Source organism: Xyrauchen texanus, chromosome 25, assembly GCF_025860055.1.
Source record: "Xyrauchen texanus isolate HMW12.3.18 chromosome 25, RBS_HiC_50CHRs, whole genome shotgun sequence".
Classification (NCBI taxonomy): Eukaryota; Metazoa; Chordata; class Actinopteri; order Cypriniformes; family Catostomidae; genus Xyrauchen; species Xyrauchen texanus.
In genome coordinates, this window is record NC_068300.1 from 11444120 (window position 1) to 11450486 (window position 6367).

The window sequence follows — 6367 nt, forward strand, 5'->3', positions numbered from 1 at the left end:
TAAAATTTTAACAAACAAAAATGCCCTTCTAAAAAATTATGACGTTCAAAAATAGTAGGCTAATTGTATTTTTCTGCGATATTCAGTTCCAGATAAAAACAAAGAGAGTGCTGTTATAGAAGATATTATCAAAAAACTTTGCTTTTGGATTTAATCCAGTCGGTTTTGTTTAGAAGTCTGGGATAAAAATCAGAGACCAATTAGTTATATAAGATGTCTTTTTTCTGATATTTAATAACATAAAAAAATCTAAATGATAAAACATTATTATAATTAAGTTTATAGCAATACGATTATGTTTAAAAAATCAACAGGTGAGTAAACTTGACAAATTTCTTTTAGAGTGACTGTTTTTTTTTTCTTCCTTTTTTTGAAAGATTTGAGAAATTAATAAATGTGTATTTTTGTGGACAAACGTAATTTTCTGTGTGTAAATACTTTCATAGGATCATTTTGTTGACTTGCTCCGTGAAGTGCATGTGATCGTCCACTTTTGAGGGTAGCAAATGTCCCAACAATATTGCCCTATACCAAAACGAACTATTTTGTTCGATGGTGAATCTTCATCACACCCAGAAATCACCATTAATCCTGCTAGACCTTCCCGCAGCATTTTCCTGTGTTTCATGCGTCGGTTTTGAAACCAGGTCTTGGTGTTTGCTGTCTCCACCCGTGTAACTCGAGTCAGATATTTGTTGAAATTGAATTCCTTTTCCAGTTCTGTGAGTTTTTGGTGGTAAAATTGGCTCGCGGGACCCCACCGGCAGTGTATCCGCTCGAGGAGTCCTCTTCAGGATCTCGTCCGTGGTCCGCCTTCAGCTCGGGGTCCGAGCATCTCCCCAGTTGTATTTTGGCTGTAAAGGCAGTGCAATACATATAATTAAAATAGTTGCTCTTTTAAGTTGGCGGTGGAAAAATAATTCACAACTTACGTGTTATTTCAAGTTTTAATAACAAAAAATATTTAACATCATGAAATATATAAATGACTGAGACATGTACAATATGGTATTTATCGTTACATCTGTTGTTGTTATTATAAAGGCGTTAATATCGCTGAATATACGTATATATAGAGCTATTGTTATTAAATATTAATAATGCTGTTAGTGGAATATGCAGCGCAAATTTTGAAACGAATTTATTTACATTTATTAATAAAACAAAAAAGGTTCACGGGCGACATGAAAGTTCAGAATGTATAAATTATATAGGCTATATAATCAGTAGGCTTTGTTAAATATATTTCCAAAACAAAACCAGAAAATATACCTTTTAAAACACACACACACACACACACACACACACACACACACACACACACACACACACACACACACACACACACACACACATATAAATGTATGTATAAAACATCAATTAAAGCTGGAAAAGAACTTGACCAAATGCATTACAGTTTAGGACTGATAAAAGTGAGTCATATAGTGATATTTGTGTGATTCCTGATGTCTGCCTTCAGTTTTTACCTGGAGACATTTGCACTATTTTGGGTTAACTGCAAAAGATCAACTTGAGTTAATTTTGTAAATTAAAATGATAAAAATCTTGATATGACTGAAAAAGCTCTTAGTTTTCTTCCGTAAATGCCACTTACCAAGCACACATTGTAGAAAAACAAAATATTTTGTATTGTAATCACATAAAAAAAAACTATTACAACAGAAAAAAAAATAATAATAATAATAATAATAATATATAAATAAATACTAATCCAATGAGGTGCAGGCTGGTCACCTAATCGACTTGTGTGAATTTCTTGAGAAGGTAATATCATTATCATTGTGTGGAAGTTTATGATTGCATAATTACGTTGTATCTGAATATACGATAACCTTCTGTCTTTTTGAACTTCGCAGATGTCATAACATGCCAGAGATGCTGCTGTGCTGCACAGTGATATGCTTTGCACAACCTAGTATGTCCCCTAAATACAGCAGTCAATGTGCATTTAAACCTAAATAAAGGACATCCAAATTTAATTCTGTAGGCTCATTTTTAGAATAGGGTCAAACCTGCAGTTGAACTGAGGTTGTCAACTAATGGCTGTTTTAATAGAAGCCATCATGTTTGTTGTTTGCTTGTGGTGTTTGCTCTCTGAAGCACACAGGAAGTTGCACATTCTTTTATGGCACAAACAGAGGGGTCAGACGGGAAAAGCCCCTGGAGTGATAGAGGCACTCTGAGCACTCACATACTGTTACAGTTGCAAGTGTCTTTCTAACCTCTATGCCATCTGCAAAACATGTGTGAGTGTATGCTCTTGTCATTGCAGTCAAGGACTTACTATCTGAACAGATGCATGAAATACAAAGAAAACAACAAAAGGCTAATAAATGCAAACCATTTTGGCTGCAATTTTAAAAAATAGATTAGCAAACTCTAAACAATCTGACCAAAGTAAGTCCACAAGACCTTGCCAATTAGAATGCTGACCTATAGATGAATAAACTCTACATGGCACTAATAGCTGGTCCTCACTTTGACTCTTTTGGCTCAGAGCTCAAACAGTCGATTTTGAGAGCACTTGGCTCTGATCTTTGTCTTGTTTTCACTGCACACAATCAAAATAACTCCCATCTCAACTGTTAACAAAGTAACCAGAGAGCTGAAATAAGGCAAATGTAAGGTCATCCTTAATATTCACCAGGGACAGTCTAACAATCAGTGCATTCACTGACACAAATGAAGTTAATTTTTTTTTATTTCCTTGGGAAATAAAAAATGTGCATGAAAACTCTAACTGAGTTTCTGGATAATAGAATTGGCAGTCGCCAGTAGGCATAAAAGAATCAAACTAAATATTTGAGGAATGACTTGCAAACTTGGCCAGCCAGCCAGAGGGATGACGTGGCCCACTAAGCCTAAAAGAGAGCAGAGAAAAGGGGGGTCAGGGATCGATACAGATTGCCTCGGTCATCTGGGCATCCAGCCCACAGTAATTCAGGTGCTGTCAGGTTGTAATTGAAGAATGGCGCACGGAGAACATGTGCACTGTACAAGGGGATCCAGGTAGACTCTCCGTGTAAGCTTTTATTCATGTTGAAAATAGAAAACATTTTGATGTTGCCCAATAAAAACAATAACCTTCCAAGTTCATGTAGTCTCTCACTTATCTTTTATTTAACTTGAAAACAAAATGGACTTTTCCCTGCCTTCACCATTTTTTCTTGTCATTTTTTAATTAGGTCATAATGAGTTTATGTAACAATCAACTAATATTTTAAATTGGCTGGTGCGTTGATGTGAGTATTAACTTGAGCAATTTTTATTTTTTATTTTTATGCATTTGGCAGACGCTTTTATCCAAAGCGACTTACAGAGTCCTTATTACAGGTACAATCCCCCTGGAGCAACGTGGAGTTAAGTGCCTTGCTCAAGGACACAATGGTGGTGGCTGTCGGGAGACTCGGGATCGAACCGACAACCTTCTGCTTAACAGTTTAGCACTTTATCCCACTACGCAACCACCACACCATCATTAAACCTAATTTTACTACTGGTAAAACTATGATGGTCTGATGACAAACACACTCGCTGAATGGGGGTTGACAGGCACCAGAAAGACAAGCTTTTAGGATTTGATTAAGCAGGCCTCTTCATCCTATTTTCCTGACCACCACTGTTGTTTATACGCGGGGCAATATAGTCTCAAATACCCTTTTCCCTGACATATTTGCTTGTGAGTCACCATTGTGGCCTGGGAAGACATTCTTCTCTTTGACAGTCTAGAGACCATATGAATGCTCTATAACTGATTCTGAGGAAATGACAAATCAAATGGGGCTCTTTGGTTTTACCATCAAGCCTATTACATGTATTGTGATTTATTGAGGGGACAAGTGATTAACAATTTAACACACAGCTCTCACAACAAACATGAAATACTTTGACATAATACAGGTCAAATGTCATTGAGCATGACATTTTATGAGCATATGTCAAGTAACTCACATTTGAACCACATTAAAGGCAGACCTTTCCAATAATTACTCTGGTTAAGGATTACGGTGAGATTCTGACAGACATTTTTCAGCATTCAATATAGAAAATTAATTGCAGGGTATAAACATTGGGCTATATTTAGATTTAGGGCTCTGTTGAGGAAAGTGTTCCTCTGAAGGTTTTTTGGCTCTGGATAGAGAGCTAGGGGGTGCTGGACTCCTTTAAGTATATTCTGAGCTGGTACTTGTCAATGAGAGGAGTTTGAGGGGATGCACATGCAGAATAGAATGGAATTTGCTATTTATAGAAACTGAGGAATTCGGTTTGGCATGTTTTTGCTGACCCGTTTGAACACTAGAACAGAGAATATATTACACAATTGTTCATTTTTAAATGTTTCACCATTAAAGTTTTCAGCACTCAGATTGTTGATGGGCAGTCTGATTTGTGAAGCAAGAACTTCCTGCCTCTGACATGTGTCAAATCTGTGGAGGATGGGCCGAGATTCATCAGCAGCTTCATTCTTTTGCTACTTTTTGTGGGGCCTTCAAAGACTGTACATTAACTTACGTGGAAATCAGGTGCCTTAATCGTCAAACTGTTATTATATTAACATTTCTGTTCAAACATACACTTTAACTGGACTATCTAAATGGAAACTTTTTTTTGTTGTAGTTGCATTTTTAGAATAAAAATCTATGTTTTGAATCATTTTCCAATTGATCACATTCTCAGATACCCACAATGGAGATTGTGGACAATTTTGTCCCCAGAGTATAGTTAAACAAGCCCAACTACACAGCTTTTTAAGTTGTTTATATGTACGGCCCATTGGAAACTCTCACTTCGAAGTTCGAGTTTTCTTCTTGTCCCACTTTGGTCCCACCAAAGGCTACTTCCCAGTCTGGGAAAATCGGCTCATAATTGGAAAACATGTAACCAACGATATAAAAACATAATTTAAACAGTACCACAAGGATTTCTAAGAAAAATAGCCAAATTCTGAAGAGGCATATGTTGCCGTTTCCCTACGCCAGAGTCATGGAGTGACTAGACCCAGCCAATACGTCACCTCGCTGTATATGGGTGCGCTTCAGACATCAAAAAGTTTAACTTTTCAACGTACCTGCACATGGCTGATTTCTCCTCACTCTTATCCAATCGAATGACTTTCTACATTGGAATGTCTCATTTAACGCACTTAGAGCCTCGTGTCTGTTGTTATTCTCCTGAACTGCGGGGTGATGTCTTGGGCCATCGAGGTTTGATTTGACAGGGCCAGCTTCACTGTGTGCACCGGAGAAAGTTCCTAAAGTGTCTGAGCAAGGCGAGAGACCCGCTCTGGAAAGACCCCGTTCTCGACAGCATTGGAAGGAGGGGACTTGGGGTCGGCTGGGGTACACTGGTCTATTGAAATCTTGATTATGGGGGAAGGGGGTCTGGTAGAATTAGCATGGCCATGATCCTTTGAGGGCTTTGAACACGCGGCTGTGACACTTACATTTGAGAAATGATATTGAAGGAAATCCGCCTCGCTATTGTCACGTCCCTCCTCTCTGGTTCGTAAATTAGAATTAGCTTCATTGTTCTAACGCAGATGCTTGAGTCCAGTTGCATGATAGCCCTTGATGAAAATTGAGCTTGTGTCCCCGCCGCCCATAAACTCTTGATATGTACTCATGAGTGCATTTCATATATTCCAAAATGTCATCCAAGACCGAAAGCGACAGAAACTCCATCCACTCAGACGCCACTCTCATCGAGCGTATAAGGACACAGGCACCGATCTAGACAGGGACATGCCTTGTAGAAACATTCGATCGTTGATGGATGGGGATGACGTGCCCTCTAACTCTTGGCCAATAGCCGGACATCTCCTATCTGAGTGAGCGTTAATTTACCAAAGCAAGCAAGTTTGAACGACTTATTTGACCTGCTAATAAGGTCCTGTGGATGGTGCTGGCGTGTGGGTGAAGGGGGCTCAATATCAGCACTTCATCTCATATTGAATAATATTATTTTATCATTGCTTACATCCTTTTCTTGGATACATTTTGGTAATATAATTTTGCATGCCATGACATTTTGTAAAAGTAACACCAATGGTATTAATAAACTGTTGCTGTCTGTTTCACATCCTGAGATTCAAAATTATATATTTGTTATTGTTTTGCTTGATATTTAACCATCTTAGAATTAAGCAAATTAGCCTAGCATGTAAAGAATATATATATATATTTTTGGCATTACAGGTCAACTTTATTGTCCTTATATTGTGCTCGTTTTCAGAAGGCCCAACCATTCGAGTTTCAAAGTGGCCCGCACAGAAAATCAATAAAGTCATTTTGTCAGCGGTAGCATTGTCTAACCCGAAATGATTATACACCTGAGGGATTAAGGTCTT

General features: G+C 37.9%; 1 pseudogene; it reads right to left on the reverse strand.

The window, feature by feature from the left end:
- Positions 1 to 325: 325 nt before the first annotated feature.
- Positions 326 to 5644, reverse strand: LOC127619187 (homeobox protein Hox-C1a-like; annotated as a pseudogene).
- Between the last annotated feature and the right edge of the window lie 723 nt (positions 5645 to 6367).